The sequence below is a fragment of the Salvia splendens genome, chromosome 6 (genome assembly GCF_004379255.2).
Source record: "Salvia splendens isolate huo1 chromosome 6, SspV2, whole genome shotgun sequence".
Taxonomy (NCBI): domain Eukaryota; kingdom Viridiplantae; phylum Streptophyta; class Magnoliopsida; order Lamiales; family Lamiaceae; genus Salvia; species Salvia splendens.
This window is the reverse complement of record NC_056037.1, coordinates 19,311,951-19,330,000: the sequence shown is the minus strand read 5'-3', so window position 1 is coordinate 19,330,000 and position 18,050 is coordinate 19,311,951.

The window sequence follows — 18,050 nt, the reverse complement described above, 5'->3', positions numbered from 1 at the left end:
GTCAAATCCAAAGTGCATATTCTTTTGGGCGGAAAGAGTATGTATATTATGCAGTGGACTCCCTTTGTCCACGTCCCAATTTGCAATTGTAGACTACCTTTGTCCACAGTTTAAAGTCCCACTCATTTTTTTCCGTTTTTAGTAGTGGACTTTATACTCGACTTAATATTTACTCTCACATCCAACTATAAAAAACTAGTAGTATATAAAATTGAGACCTACATTTCAGTAATCTTTTTCCACCATTTTCCTACACATTTCTTAATATCATTGACAAGTTGATCTCGAACAATAATGCGTGGATAGAGGGAGTGGAAAATAAATTATACTTCCCCCAACAACAAGAACATGCACTCTTTCTTTTATGTTCTGTCCCACAAGAATATGTAATTTCTAATTTCGAAAACTCTTTTCTCTCTAATGAGGTGAGACTTATTCCCCACTAAAATACTTTAATTACTTTTTCTCTCTACTTCTCTCTTACTTTACTAATTTTGCATTAAAACTTATGTCGAACCCAAAGTGCATATTCTTTGGGGATGGAGGGAGTAGTCAGTATATTATTGATTAAATATTCTCCCTTCGTTCTGCATTAATAGAGTTGAATATCATTTTTAGAACATTCCAACATAATATAGTCATTTATATTTTTGACAAAAAGTATTTTTTTCCTCTTTGACTTTAGTCTCTTTTCATCTTTCTTACTTTATTATTCCTCCTATTTTATTCTTTCCACTTAATAGGGAGATGATCCTGGCGTTTAAATTCAGAAATGCAGCTCAAATTTTGGCCATAAGGATTAAGTGATCTAATGGTCATTAGGGTAGTGATAAAATGCAAACTCTAAATATCGTATAAATTCTAAACTATAATCTGGACCATAAGAAAATGTCAACAGATGACAAAATAATACTCCCTCCGTTCCATGTTAATAGAGTCATTTTTCTATTTTAGGAAGTTCCAAGTTAATTGAGTCATTTCTATTTTTGGCAAAAAGTAATTCTCCCTTTTACTTTATTCTCTCTTCATCTCTCTTCCTTTATTCTCTCTTACTTTTTTCACCATCTATTTAACACAATATTCTTAAACTTCGAGCCGAAAAGAAATGCCTATATTAACATGGAACGGAGGGAGTAGCAACCAAAAATGTCAACACAATTTCAACACAAAGTCAACACAACATCAACCGTTGACACAGTGTTGACATTTTTTGTTGCCAATATTTTGTCATCTATTGACATTTCCTAACGGTCCAGATCATAGTTTGGAGTTTGTACAATATTTAGAGTTTGCATTTGATCACATCTCATGGTCAATAATTAACATATTAAATATTTATTTTCTTAATTTTCGTGCTGAAAAGAAATGCATCTATTAACGGGGAATGAATGAAGTATTATTTAATACTCCCTTCGTCCACTATTTAAAGAACCATTTTGACTCGGCACGAGTTTTAATAAATTGTTTTAACTTTTTGAAATAAATAATAGAGATAATAAGTAGAATGTGGGACCCATTTTTAGTACTCCATTCGTCCATGAAAAGTACTCCCTCCATCCCAATTAAGTTGAGTTAAAACTTTTGGGCACGGAGGTTTAGAAATTTTGTTGAAAAATAGGAGAGAGGAATAAAGTAGGAAAGATAAAGAGAGAGTAAAATAAGTGATGGAATAAAGTAAGAGTGATTTGATGTTTTATTTTTTATCAAAAAAGAAATAGACTCAATTTAGTTGGGACATCCCAAAAGGGAATACGACTCAACTTAGTTGCTACAGAAGGAGTAAAAACAAGGTATAATTGAGAAAGTAAGACAAAGATAAAGGGAAGTGTAACTAGTGTTAGTGAAAGTGGGCTCCACATCTTTAGTAGTGTAGTGTAAGGTCCGTTTGGTGGTTATGTTACATCTAGATAATATGAGTTATCGGGATTTAGCTGTGTATTTGATGCTATGTTACAAATGTACGTATCCTGTGTTTTGTATCCAGCCTGTACGAAGTCCACTCAAAAGCCTATGTTTCAACTATGTTTCAACCAACAATGTGACTTAATTTGGTAAATTTGGTAAACCGTGATTGAGAAAATTGAGTTGTGTGCTCCTTCCAATGGTATTGTAGTGGGAAGAAATTTGTGAAGAAGAGTCGACGTGGTTGGATCTTTTGAGAAAATTTTACCAGAGTGGACCCCGGAGGCGATCTAGGCGGTGGAGTTGGCTGTAGTGATAGCCTAGAAAGATTAATATTACTTGTTTTAGGTCTTGATATTATAGAATCGTCCATGTCTATTACCCCTTTAGAGCATCCACAGTGGGGCGCCCTAAGGAGCGCCCTGAAGCCGGCCCTATGCACCGCCACGTCAGCATTTTATCCTCCTCCCCTTCCACCTGCAGTGGGGCGCCCTAAGGCGCGCCCTAAACATTTTACTATTATTTTGTTAATTAATTTAAATATTTTCAAATATATATATGCAAACTTAGAAAAAACACAACGATTAACTAAGAACGGAAAAAAATTCATTGATTATAAAAAACAAAGTTACACGGGTTAGAAATAAAAAAAAATTGACTATCCTACAAAAGCCCCAACTTCCGGCTCAACTCATCGATCAACCTCCGTGCACGTCTGGTTGAGTGATACGAGTCTTATACTATTATTATTTAGTTTAGATATATTAGGGATTTGCATATCTTTTTCTATATCTTTGTTTTCTTGTTCATTAAGTCAGTAGCATTATAAATAGGAGTTATTGTTATCATTTTATTCATTCAATCAATATATGAAATTATCATTCTTTTGGCTCAATTGAGTAGCAAACAAGAAACATCTCCTAAGGTTGCCGACGAGGCTGATCTCGCGCTCAACCGCCCTTTTTTGCCGTCCAAGTCACGACCCAACGTTGGGCGCTCGACAAACGACGACACCTCGTTTCTTGATTTTGTGTGGAAATCGACGTTAAGGATTTAGGTCCTTAACAACTGGTGCTTTCATTGAGAGCTGACCCTCCCACCATCTCGAACCGAAGCTACACCGCTGCCCGACGGAAAACATTCCGCGCACAGCAACTGCTTTAGTTGCCGAGTCCCGCCTGTCCGCCGAGCTCTAGCCGCAGGACAACACTACTTCTGCAACGCCGACGGGAAGGATTCCCGCGTGCCGTGTCGAAGTCAGACGATCATCATCCACCACAGCCACGCCTCAGTCCGTCAACATGTCATACGACTACACCGGCTATCGCCATCGTCAATACGACTTCCCTCAGGCCACACAGCCATTCCGTCCCTACCAGCCGGCCCAACCTCGTCGTGTAACCAGTTGGGACCCTCCGAGCAGCCGGGTGGAAGTACTCCGCCCGCCGTCGTGGCCTGATCCAGAATCACCCTACGTCTCACACCACTTGGATCCACCTGATCGTCGCCCACGACCGAGATACCAGGCCATCGGGTGCCGCGATCGCGCACAAGACGCTTGGCCCCGACACCGCGGTGGCTATGTCGAGGGGGGTGGCCACCTATCTGATCGCGGAGATCATCAGACCCAATTAGGGTTTGATCGCTACCCGACAACCGCAACGCAGCGACACCGCGCAACATGCTGGGACCCACCAGCGCAACAGCAGGACCGCGGCTACCCGACCATTGACCGGGCCCGACGCTCGGAGACATGCTGGGACCGACCTCGCCCTCGGGAGGAGGTAAGAGCGCGAGTCCAGCCCGCCTCCCACCAGCCCCGCTACTTCACCGAAAAGCCAACGCGGGACCTGTACAGTCAGCCCACACGTGTGACCAGTCAAACTCCGGAGCAGCCACGCCTGCCACTAATACGGGTCTCCCAGGCGGAGAAGTCAGAACGGTCCAGGTTGGGTCTCTGCTGGCACTGTCCGGAGAAATGGGTGATGGGAAATGTGTGTAAACAACTCATTCTCTGTTATGCGGATGATGGGGAGGAGTTTGAGGAGAACATTCAAGATGAGAATTTAGTCGAAGAGAAAACTGATAATACTCCCACGATAGTATTCGGTGATGATGTTCCCAATGACGTTACCGATGTTCACAATGATGGCACTCTTCTTGATGTTCCAAACAACGAGTCCCCTGGAGAGTTCGTCAAGAACAAAGGGATTGTCAAGAACGACAATGAGTCACCGCAAGTGCTCGTTGGGGTATATGATAAGAAGATTGGTGAAAAGGAGGAGACATTGCTAGAAGATAAACAGGATGATGGTTCTATTGGTGAAGTGAAGGTCATAGTATCATTTAATGTTGCTCGAGAGTCACCCCATGATGTTCAAAATTGTTGGGGTAAGGAAGGAGGTGGTGATTACACTGTTTTCCATGAAATTGCTTGTGTCTATAAGGATTTGAATGTTGGTGATGTTACAAGTATGAATCAACGGTCAACATCGCTCGACACCGATGCCAGGTTGATTCCTCCGCGAAATAACACGCCGTGTTTAAGCATTCAGGAATGTGTGGCCGAGCTTTCCATTTTAGCGTTGAATTTGGACGACCACATTAGTCTACCTTCGTTGATTTTTTATGGAGGTGATAAAGGGAGACATTCAGCTGTTCGATATGTGTTTGATCCAGGAGGAGAAGTCTAGCTAAAGCTTTTGCTTTCAACTCTCGTCCTTGGTTCGTGGTTCCCACCTTGAGGACAAGGTGGATTTTAACCGTGGGGGAGTTGATACGAGTCAGTAGCATTATAAATAGGAGTTATTGTTATCATTTTATTCATTCAATCAATATATGAAATTATCATTCTTTTAGCTCAATTGAGTAGCAAACAAGAAACATCTCCTAAGGTTGCCGACGAGGCTGATCTCGCGCTCAACCGCCCCTTTTTGCCGTCCAAGTCACGACCCAACGTTGGGCGCTCGACAAACGACGACACCTCGTTTCTTGATTTTGTGTGGAAATCAACGTTAAGGATTAAGGTCCTTAACATTGAGGTCCACCAGACGAGTTCCGCTTTCGCTGGTCGTGTAACCACCAGTGTCGGTGGTCTTCGTCCTCTTCGCCGCACCGGTATGCAGAATCCCGCCTTGGAACTTCTGCTTGTCCCTCAAGAGCGCCCAGATGTTGAAATGCTTGAAGTCGCCGTACATGGACTAGTACGACAACAACGCTCTATCGCGCACGCCACTCAAGCTCTCATCACTTCCCTGATCCCTCGAGCACTTCTCGTACTCCGCCGCGAACATGTTGACTTGCTTCTTCACCCGACCACAGTGCTTGCCGAGCTGCTCCCGTTGGCGCTTGTACGCGCTCGGCGGCTTCGCCTCATTGTAGCGCTCGGCGATGCGCTCCCAATGCGCGAGCTGCTTTTGGTTGTTCGCAAATATCGGGTCCTCCGATATATCCACCCAACACCTCGCCAAGACGAGGGTTTCATCCGGCTGGTAGTTCGTACGGCCGGGGGCGTACTCTTCATAAGTTGTCGGAGGTGGCAACTTGTGCGGCTGGTGCTTGGTCCGGTTCTTTCTGGCGGGGGCGGGGGCGACGGCGGCGCGACGGTAGGTCGAGTTGGAGACGGCTCCATGTCGGAGAGACCGTACGAATCCGTACTGAAGTCCGGATCGTACTGTGTGTTTGCGTCGAACGACCGATATTCGCCAGGTTGTGTACCCGGCCACCATGCGCCATCTCCAAACATCGGGCTAATAGGACTTAAGTATCCACCGGAATCCATTTTATAGCGTAATTTGAGAGTTTAAAAGTTAATCGAAAAGTTACAAATGAAAAGTGAAGCTGGGGTATATATATAACAATTTTTTGAATTTAAAAAAAAAACTAAATCGTGTTGCATCGTCCGCGTCGCCCACAGTGGGCGGACGATGGCGCGGACGATGCCCTATCGTCCGCACTTCGTCCGCGGACTAAGCGTCGGGCGCGTACGACGCATTGTCCGTCGTCTGCGGAGCCACAGTGGCGAACGATAGCGCGCTATCGTCCGCCCCACTGTTGATGGCCTTAGGGAAGTACGTTCCTTTATTGGCACTTTTCCCATTCTTAGTCACAACATCATCTGCAAATTCTATATAAATAATTTTGACCTCATCGAAATTATAAAGAACTTTAGAATAGCGTTACAACTTCAAATAAATAGAGTGGAACATTGGGTCGTAGAAATGACGGCCAGGATTGATACAAGTGCAATTACTCTCGACAGAGACAACGTTGTACTTATCAGTCGATGATTTAAAGTTATTGGACCATCATCCGCTTCACTTGAGATTTATATATATAACCAAGACTTGGGAAAAATAATCAGATATACAACATTTAAATGTAATACCAAAAATAACTACATGACCAAAGAGTACATACTCCAATAGTCAAACACCATGTTGCAATTTTACACAGGTGTGTGTATGCATCACACATCTCTACCTTACGCTTGACAAGTTCTCTTGAATCGAAATCCACAACAATGCTGTAATCCTTATTCACTAAATTCTTAATGTTAAATATGAAACTTAATAGAAATAAATTAAAGGTTAAAGGTTTATAAATGAGATTTTAGTAGTTCACAGTTATAATATATTAGTAACTTGAAATGAATAAGGGTGAATATATATGCATATCTAGATGCACACGAGTATATGCATGAATAGTACTCCGGTCCCAAACTGTTGAATAAGACATCAGCAATATTGAATTGATTTTTTTCAAGACCAATTTGCAAACCAAGATTGTTGACCCTTGTTTGATTTGAAAAGAAAACCAATTCATTGGTTATATTTTTATAAATAATGATTTATAAACGCCATTACTAGATTATAATAGTGAATCCGTACTAAACCATTTGAATTAAACAAAACATTAGTTCACATCAAACCCTTATTTTTAGTTGATATTCTAAGTGTAGTTTATATGTAATGTGCACGCGCACACGAATATCTACTACCTCTAGTCTCCATTAAATATCTCGTATTTGATCCTTGGGTTTTAATTAATCGTTTAACTTTGTGAAGGAAAATAGGTGGAAAAAATTACTCTCTCTGTCCCAAGGTAAGCGAGTCGTATCTTTTGGGATGTCTCACTATAAGTGAGTCATTTCCCTTTTTAGCAAAAATTGTAGTCTTACTTTATTCTCCACCTACTTTATTCTCTTTTTACTTCTCTACCTTTCTCTGTCTCATACTCTACACTCTCTACTTTAACTCTTTAAATATCAATTCCTTAAATCTCGTATTCAAAGCTTCACTTATCTTGGGACAGATGGAATAGCAGAATTGAGTCCTACTTCTATATATTAGTTTTGTACTCCCTCTGTCCCAAGGAAGATGACTCATTCCTTGGCGGCACAGAATTTTATGCAGTTTTATTTTGTGTTGAGCGGAGAGAGTAAAGTTAGAGAGGAAGAATATACTAGAGATAAAGTTGTCATTTTTAGTAATGAGTCATCTTAGTTGGAACAAACCAAAAAGTAAAGTGTGTCATCTTCAGTTGGACGGGGTGAGTAATAAAAGTGTGTAAATGACTTAGTGATCGTGGGATCAACTTACTAAATGTAGTAAAAGTGAAATGTGACCTTTATTGACGTTAATCCAAATAAAAACATATGAAACATGTAATGGGGACTGAAAGGAGTATATATTTTTGGAACCACCATTGCATCAGAGACTAATTAATACTCCCTCCGTCCCACTTTAGCAGTCCCAGTTGCTTTTTTGCACTCGTTTTGTAAAAATAATAATAAATAGTTAAAGTAGAGAAATAGTAAAGTACGAGAGAGAATAATGTAGATAAGACTTTTCTCTACATTATTCTCTATCTTACTCTACCACTTCTCCACTTTAACTATTTATTACCATTTTTATAAAATGAGTACGCAAAAGTGATCGGGACTGCTAACGCGGGACGGAGGGAGTATATACATGACTCAAAGTACATATTTGTCGATAAGGAGATGGACATAAAATATTACTCCTTCCATCCCATCATGATGTAGTGGAATGTGAGGCCAACTTTTATATATTGATTTTATAATAAAATGTGAGTTGAATGGGTTAGTGGAATGTAGAGTCCACTTATTAAATATAGTAAAAGTGAAATAAGACATTTATTGGCGAACAGACGTAAAAGAAAAAATGAGACATTTAATGACGGACGAGGGAGTAATTGATAAAGTAAAAGAGAGATAAATGGTAGTGTAAGTAGTATTAATGGAGAGTGGGCTCGACATCTGTAGTAGTGTAATGTAATATAATATAATTATAGTTGTAAATAAAATGATGTTTATGGGTAATGTGTTGTTTAACTAATCCAAAATTGAAAAGTTCATACTTTTCAGGGACGGTGGGAGTAAGTAGTTTCTTGAAAATGTAAATAATCATATTAATAAAAAAAAGCGTCCAAATAAAAGATATCCACTATTTATAAAATTCTAATTTCTAAACACACTAGGGACCCAATAAAAAATAGAACAAAAGCTAGGAAATTGTTTGTTCACACCCTAAACGACGTCAGTTCGATTCGAGTTCACAAATATAAAGCTTGATTCGCACGTACCATTCAAATTTTAAGTTATTCCGACAAAAAAAACATTTTTAGCTCATTTGCAGTGTCTACCGCTAGAACCACGTCTCATCATAAGTGATTTGTATTCATTTTTGTGACGTCCCACCAAGCCCGAGACAATTCCTTTATCATTTTTCCTTTATTATCGTTTTTTTTTACTTTAAATTTCGACTGGGCAATACAATTCAATTGATTGCCCCATAATTTGACGATTTATAATAATAATTTTGAAATAAACGGGATTTGCATGATGAGGTTGTAGACTTGTAGATGGTCACTACACACACATGTAAAAATCTAACTTCAGAAACATCAATAAAAGACAAAAATACACTCAGCAAAAGCCTTTCACACTGACCAACACTAATATTTTTCAGAAAATGTAGACTTCAGCGGCATTTGTATGTATGAACTAAGCTCCCCCGGTCCAGTGTCTGCTTGCGGCGGCGGTGGTGGCGGCAGCTCGTCTTTGCCAAGATTATTCGGTTTTGAGCGATGTGCGACGATCCCGACCAGCCAGCGTGGCATGGAAATGGAATAGCAATTGCTATGCAATTCAAAAAATAATTCTCCTTTGATACTCTTAAAATCATCATGATCATCTGCGAAATCACAAGCTAAAATTAATTTGTTACACTATCATGTTTAAAATTCACTATAGTCATATAGTGCAACATGTGTGTGTATGTGAGAGGGGGAGATAAAGAGAGAGAGGGAAGATATTAACTTAATACTAGAATGTTTATTGCATAACCAGGAATATTTCTGGCCTGAACTCTAGCAAGAGCAAGAATAGTAACTAGTGTTACCACTTTTAAACAAAACATCATCCTCATCTTTCACAGTATTTTTTGGACACAAGGCTATAAAAGTAACTGAGCATTTATATAGAGAGTGATGAGATCACTGTAGTTGGTTAGTCAATTTTGTGTTGTTTAAAAAAAAATTATGGGCAGTTATGTATGGACAGTTGAAATTTTAGTTGAGATAAATAATGATTTCTAAGATATTTAAGTGATGAGATCACTGTAGTTGGTTAGTCAATTTTGTGTTGTTTAAAAAATATTATGGGCAGTTATGTATGGAGTGTTGAAATTTTAGTTGAGACCCTTTCTAAAGTGTATCTAAGTATTGACTAATACTGATCCAATTAAATGATACGTTGAATCGTTGATCTAAGTCTTTTCTATAATGTGGTGATCGGTTTGCTAGATAAAATAGTAGTAAGATACCATCTAGGATAATGTTGTGAGATTATTTTAGTTGGAGGGGTTGGCTATGACTAATTATCACATGATTATTCATCTAGGACTGAGTTGTGGGATTCAGTCTCATGAACCAAACACACTACATATTTAATCCCAAGATACAATCTTGCAAACCGAACAACCCCTAAGTATATAGAAACTAGTCGTATAACATAAAAATTGGAACTCGTCCTACGAATAATCAAATTGGATAATATATAGAAATTTGGGAACGGCACGGGTTTTAATAGAATAGCTATAAAGTAGTAGGAAAGAGGAAGAGAAAAAATGAGTAAAGTAAGCCAGAGGAAGAGAAAAATAGTGGAATCAGTGTTAGTGGATTGTGAGATCTATTTCTAAAATAGAAAATTTACAAGTGATCAATTTTCTTTTTTAATAAAAAAACAAAACTTTAACGCTCTCTTTACTTTATTCTATTTATCTTATTTTATTATCTTCATTACTTTTTCCTCTCCCATACTTTATTCTCTTCATTTTAATTTGATTTATATTATTTTTAAAATCTCATGCCCTAAATAAATCTATCACTTGTGGTAGGGCGGAGGGATTATAATATATTTCAGAGCATCCATAATAGGTCGCCCTATAGTCCGCCCTATAGGGCATCCTATGCTCTGCCACATCAGCATTCTATCCTCCTACCCTTCCACATGCAGTGGGATGCCCTATAGTTAACTACTATTTTGTTAATTAATTTTTATATTTTCAAATATGTCAAGCAAAATAAATAAATAAAAAACAGCACAAGGCAAATCCTACATTTACTTAATTAAAAAAAGTTACAAGAGTATAAATAAAAAACAAGTTCAGTACAGATAAAAAGCCTGGTCTAAAGCATTCCCAACTGGCGTTGGAGTTCATCGGTCATCTTCTTGAGGTATTGGGCTTCACCCGGGTCATCGGTATACCTGAGGCCGTTGCCCGTGTCCAACAACGTCCTCTGCTTGGCTGGCCTCACCAAGTCCCCGTAGGCATGTGCCGCAGCTGAAGTCAGGGTCGGGGTCGGGGTCGTGATCAGGGTCGCGGTCGAGGCCGGGTTGTGTGAGGTCGTCGCCTTTGCCTTGCCTTGTTCTTGGCAGCCTTATTGCCAATAGGACACTGGGAGGACATCGGTGTTCCCGAACTCTCATCCTCGTACATCGGCTGGTTGAGGTCCATCGGAGGTGCGTTGTTGTCGTTGCTCGTATAATCACCGGTAGTAGTGTTATTCGTCCTCTTCGACGCAGACGATATGGGCATAATCCCTCCTTGTAACTTCTGCTTGTCCTTCATGATGAGCTAGGAGGAGTAATGCTTGAACTCCCCGTACATTAAAATGTACGACGCAAGTGCTTTATTGCGCACGCCGGTCAAACTCTCGCCGCTGCCCTGCTCCCTCAAGCACTTCATATACTCCGCCGAGAACAAATTGATCTTCTTATTCACCTGATCCCAGTGCTTGCGGAGCTGCTCCTTGTGGCACTTGTATGCGGCCGCCGGCTTGGATTTGTTGTAGCGCTCAGTGATGCGCTCCCAGTAAGCGATTTGCTTTTGGTTGTTGGCAAACATCGGGTCCTCTGAAATATCAACCCAACACTTCGGGGCTGTAGTTCGTCCTCCTTGGGGCGAATTCTTCGTTCTTATCGAGAGGCAGCAACTTTTGGGCTTTGTATCTGTTCCTCTTCTTCCGCTCCTTGGGGGCGGAGCCCGAGGCAGCGACAGTGGCGCGGCTGCGCGGGGGGGACGGCTCCATGTCGGACAGCCCGTCCGAATCCGTGCCGAAATTCGGATCGTTCTGGGTGTTGGAATCGAAGGGCCGGTATTCGTCAGGGTCTGTACCCGGCCACCGTGCACCACCGCCGAACATCGGCTTTCCGTCGGGACTATTTGGATTTGGGAAATCACCCGGATTCATTTCTTATAATTGATGAAGAGGAAGAGAAAATAGAAGAGTGAAATAGAAGGGGTGAAGTGTGGTATATATATACATTTTTTAAGAAATTAAAAAAAAGGAAAACGCGTTGCATCGTCCGCATCACTCGCAATGGGGCGAACGATACCGCGGACGATGCGTGTTTGGAGGCACATCGTCCGCGGACGATGCATAGGGCGCGGACGATGGATTTGCCATCGTCCGCCTTGCTACAGTGGCAGACGATAGCCCGCCCAATGCATCGGGCTCGTCCGCCCCACTGTGGATGCTCTCAACTATAAAATGTAAGGTTTATTGATTAAATTTTCCATTGACAAACCTCTAAATATCATCAATAAAATTTTAGTTAACATTGGTCGAAAAATTATTGATAGCTCATGTCCAAAAAATATTACCCACACAGAATAGCAATGGCGGGTGCCATTAGTAAACTCTCACTCCGTAAGTCGATATCTGAGGTTAGTGTTACACGTGACAATACACATAAGATTTAATAGTTATTTATATCTAATAGAAACAAAATTTTAAAGTCTTGTTTGATTATTTTTTGGGATAGTCCCTCCATCCATCATTTATAGTGTCATTTTTATTTGATACGGGTTTCAAAAAATTGTTTTTATTTGATAGGGGTTTCTGTTAGGATTGGTATACTGAAAAGCATATTTCGAGCATGTTGCACGGATAGAATTACTTGTATACAATAAACTCTACAATCCACTTTTAACCCAAGGCGAGAAGAATTAATTTTATCGCATTGGTGTTTGCTTATGCATTTATAAGATGTTTCTCAAACATTTAAATGTATAAGAAGCAAATAAGTCTAATTCTTCTGCATAGTAGACTGGTCGTGAACGACGTTCACAGAAGGTGACACAGTCGGTCCTTTGTAGAAGGGAAATAGAATTTCACAACCTAGATAGGCTTTGGCTACCTATCGTGAAAGGTTGCAGTGTCAGTCCCCATGTTTCCTTACCTAAGGAAATAAACGACACTGGTGTGGGATAGCACTGAAGGATCTAACGGTTGAGATAAATCTTTCTTGCTATTTACTGAAAGACGAGGTCTCGGTGATTGTTATTTCTTAATCATTGTTGACATAACATTGAGCATACGATATTGATTATGCACTACTTTGATTTATCAAATGGTGCGGATTTTTCGCAATCCAAGAATCCTGGTATCTTGGGTAGTGGTGATCAATGTCTAGAGGTGCTAGTATTGTTATTGCAATAAATCGTGTGCTGGGTGAGTCCAGTTTGATAATATCCTCAAGAGGTGTTCGAAAAAGGTTTTATTATTCAGAAACCCGGCCGGTTGGAATTTATTCCAGAATAATAAATAAAGATTTTGAACTAGACAACTCTTGGAAAAAGATATTAATTAATTAAAGTCAAATAGCAGACTTAAATTAATTAATGAATATTTATATCTTAAACACGGGAAATAATAAATTAAAGAGGTAAAGCCCGGATTATTCGTAATTTGGGATTGGACGGGCAGTCAATATTATTATACTAGAGTGGATGATAATAATATTCTCTTTGGATTTAAATTAAATTGGGGCTCAATTTAATTAGTAAAAGTCCAACAGGTTTGACCCAAGTCCAACCTCCATGGATCCCTAATCTGGCCCATTATAACTCAATATAAAAGGAGATTAGAAAGGAGATTATTATTGAATTAAGTGTTAATTTTCGTGCTCCCCTCTGGGAGTGGACGAAAAATCGGGTTTTGACAAAACTGATATTCTGTCTTCTTTCTAATCTAGCCCTTTTCGATTCTGACAAGCTTTGCCCACCCAAAGGTCATTATCCGAGTTCGGGATACAGATTAGAAGGTTCGTGGTTGAGTACGAAGAACATCACGTGGAGAAGGTGCAAGCAATCGACGATTCTTTGGAGAATCAGATCGGTAATTCTAAACCGTAGAAATTCATGTTTTAGGTTTTAATTCCTTTTACATGAATTATGTGCGTTCTTGGATGCAATTCTGTGTTTAACATATAGTTAATTGATCCCATAATCGGTCAAATAGATCTTTAATTATGATTTGTTTGTGAATGCATAACTTCCGCTGTGCAAGGGGCTCCAAACCCCAGCAATTGGTATCAGAGCCAATTTTTTGCTCTGATTATGTGGATTAATTTCATGTTATGTGAATTGCTTGAATGCATAATTAAAATGACAACAAGAGCACATTCGGTGAGGACGCGCAGTCGGCGCTCCCGCCGGGACTGCACGTCACCGAACGCGCAAGGCTTGATGTCGAGGAGAGATTGCTTTATGTGATTCTTTGCACTAACTTTCATGTGAGTGATTCAATTTTAGTATGTATTGATTACACATGTATTCAATTTGTGATTACCATGCGTGAGTGCTACTTTCATACATACGTGAATTCAATTGTTTTAAATGGCGTGAATTTTTGCCCTACGTGAATGTAAATTCCGAGTCGGCAATTTGGGTGTCGCACCGCAATAAAAGCAGCACCGGAACGAGTGGGAGCCTATCGGCAGATTCCCGGACTCGTGGAGCGACGGATGCGTGAGGCGACCGGACAACAGCGGGTGCGACGACGTAACGGCTGCAGCGTCGGTAACCCGCGGTGCAGCGCCGGCGTCGGAGAAGTCAGGCTGGGCATTCTGCATCGGTAGCCCAAGCTCTCGAGCTGGGCAGTTTGCGCGACGCAGAACAGCAGCGGCGAAAACAACCTGCGGTGCCGAGAGGGCTGTCGGAGGCGACGCGGGAGCAGCGACGGCGACGCAGCAGCATCGACGTTGGGCAGCAGCGGCGTCCCTCCGTGAGCATCCCCAATAGTGCACGAAATTAGGGTTTGTCCTATGCGCGATGCTCGCGCGGGTCCCATCCGTGCGACATCGCATTGCCTCGTCCTATGACTTCACTTTCCAAAATTGATTAGGGTTTCCAAATCCTTGGATTCAATTTTGGAAATAGTTCAAGATATGATTTAGAATAAGATTTTAGTATATCTTTGATTGGATTATCTAAAATTTAATTTAAGTTGAATTATGGATTAGTTGGAATTTATCCTTATCTTAGGGATTTGGATAGACTTATTCTATCTAGATAAATCCTAGATAAATTAGGATAATTATAATTAATTTTACTTTGTCTTATGGATTTATATAGATTTAATTCTATGTGAATAAATCCTAGATAGACTAAATAATGAATTAATTATATTTGGATTTTATCCTTATTTTATGGATTTAGACATATTTATTTATATCTAGAGAAATCCTAGATGAATTTGGATGATAGTAATTAAATTATTTTGTCATGTGGATTTAGATATAGCATTCTATTGTGTTGAATCCTAGATTGACTAAAATAAATAATAATTAAGTTTATCCATATCGTGTAGATATTGATAGATCTATATCTATCTAGAATATATCTTAGTAGATTTGGATAATTAAAATCCATGTTTATCTTTATCTTGTGGATATTTATAGAATTAATTCTATTTAGAAAATATCCTAGTAGATTTAGATAACTAAATGTATCTCTATCTTATAGATATTGATAGATTTATATCTATCTAGAATATATCTTAGAAGATTTAGATAATTGTTAATCCAGTATTGTAATTATCTTTTGGATTTAAGATAGATATAGTTCTATCTAGTTAAATCCTAGTTGAATTAATTAATATTAATTCTAGTTTATCCTAATTTTATGGATATAAATAGATTTATTTCTATTTAGAAAATATCCTAGATAAATTTGGATAAAGATAATACAAGATAATCCTAATCTAATTGGATTTTGATAAAGTTAATTTTATCTAGAATAAATCCTAATAGATATGATATATTCTAGTTTCTTATTCTAAATAATCTAAGATTGTTTAAATCTTAGAATGATTGGATTTTATCTTCGTCTTATGGATTTGGAGAAATTTGTTTTTATTTTGAAATATCCTGGTAAGATTTAGATAATGATAATCCAAGGTCAGTTTTATCTTGAATTTTAGGATTTGATTTTATCCATGTAAAATCTAGAATAATCCTAAGAGGATTTAGATAGATTCCATTCTATCTAGATAAATCCTAAATTAATTTGGATAGTCTTTATCCAAATAAATCGTATCAAATCCGAAATTCCTATTTTGGATAAGATAATGAATTAATTATTTAATTAAATCTCCCTAGATTAATTAAATAATTTCAATAATTATCCAGTAAGATTAATTATCATATTATTAAATGGATTTATCTGTTTATTTGGTGATTATCTGTCTTAAGTGGATTGTCTGCCTCATCTACTTATGTGATAATTATGCAAAAACCATGTTTAAAATGACTAAGCGATAATTACAACAGTGCGTTGTATATGGTCTCCATAAATTGGTCTATATATGAAGCAGTTTCTAATATTATCGCGACCCACCTTAGTGGGAGCAATAATCCTACGAAATAGCAAGTTCATAAGATTAGATTTCTTAATGGTAAATTTTTTAAACTGGAAGCATGTTTATAATATTATCGCGACCCACCCTAGTGGGAGCCATAATCCTACGAAATTGCAAGTTCAAGTGTTTAAACATATTTATAAGATAGCTATGGAATTTTGTTAGTGGCGTACGACCTTCCCTAGAAAGAGTATCAAAACAGAAATGAAATTCCTAGATGCAAATATTTATGGTAAATGCTTAGGCAATATTTGGCGGACATGCCACCTTAGTGGTCTCTGGACTATCCGTCGGTATTGTGACCAGGAAATTGTTGGAATCCAAATTTATATGACCTCCCTAGAGGCGTACTTATTTTGGTTGTCACGGTTGCGAGATACATAAATTGTTTTGTGGTTGTTTGCGATTATGTATTAAGCATAGTATGTGATAAATAATTTTATTTCTTCTCAGCCAAATTCTTAATAATGTCTGCGAACCTTAAAGAAATCAAACTCGAAGGCCAAAATTATGTAGACTGGAAATGTAAAATGGATAAGATTCTCATTGCTAAAAACTTAAAGTTTGTACTCACTAATTCATGTCCTCCATTTCCTCGACAAAATTCTACAAAGAAAGTTTGAGAATGCATTTTAAGCATGTACTCGATAAGTTCTTTGAGGAAGAAGGTCAAACTACTTTATTTTAAGTAGTGAGACAAGTCTTGCTTTATATCGATGATAAAGGAATATCCAATGAGGACGTTGTCCAGATTCTGTTGAAACATCCAAGAGAGTTAGAATATTTTGAAGAATCTTCTGATTCAGTTACTCAAATAGTTTCTATACTCAGTTCATCGCCAAATGTAACAAGAAGTGAGTACAAGAAGGTTATTACTGAAAAGTTGGAAACCTTCAGCATTGTATTCACTTTATTACTTTTGGAGGAAGATAACATGATAGTTGACGAATTCATTAAGGCTGCATCTTTCCTATGTCTTAGTTCAATTGAACAGAAGACTAGCAATAGAAAGAGGGAAGAGCTGAATTGTCGTCAATGTCTGCTGAAAGCAAGAAAGACAAGAAAAATTTGGTGAAAAGGCAAAGAGAAGATGTATTGTAAGTCGGATTGACCTCTTCTAAAGAAGGACAATGACTTAGATAACAACGCAACTTCTAAAGGAGGGATCTTAATCCAGTTGGGCAGTTGTTGCAGTGGGAGCTATTTTTTATGCTCACTTTATTGTTTTGTTTTGATGTATAAGACTTTGTTTTATTGGTACAGTTTAATGATTAAATGATGTTCGATGCCATTTGATAATGCGTGCATTATTGAGAAATGTGGATCGAATATCTATCATAGTACCATAGAAAAACAAATTATATATCATAGTATCTAAACAATATAATTGCAAAAAGATTGAGTTTAACACCACAGTTCAACTTCTTAAACAATGAATGATAAAGTATTTATGGTACTTAATCATAAGGCCAAGAAAGTACTTAGTAATTGTTCAAACTGATTTTGTCTAACTCAAGTGACTATCGAGATTTTAACAGCTTACTTGTTAAATAGCTTGAAAGTCAGGTAAGTCTGGTTGATGCACAATAAGTTATAATCTTTTGGTGGTTCAAGGGATTCAGAATACTTATAGAGGTGCGACATAGAAAGACTAGTAAATCTTAATGGCTTATACCATAGGAGACGAGCAAATGAGTTAAGATCAGTAGTGGGAGTTAAATCCTAGTTGACTACTCCAAGCATTTTTCTAAATAATGGGATAGTCATATAAGAAGATATCGAAGTCTCTCGAAGATAAGTTCGATAAGTGAACAGTTTTACTCAATAACACCTTATCATTGATGGGATATACATTGGAAACAACGAGTTATACCTTAAAGAAACTATCATAACATCAGTACCTTCTACAACACACGAGT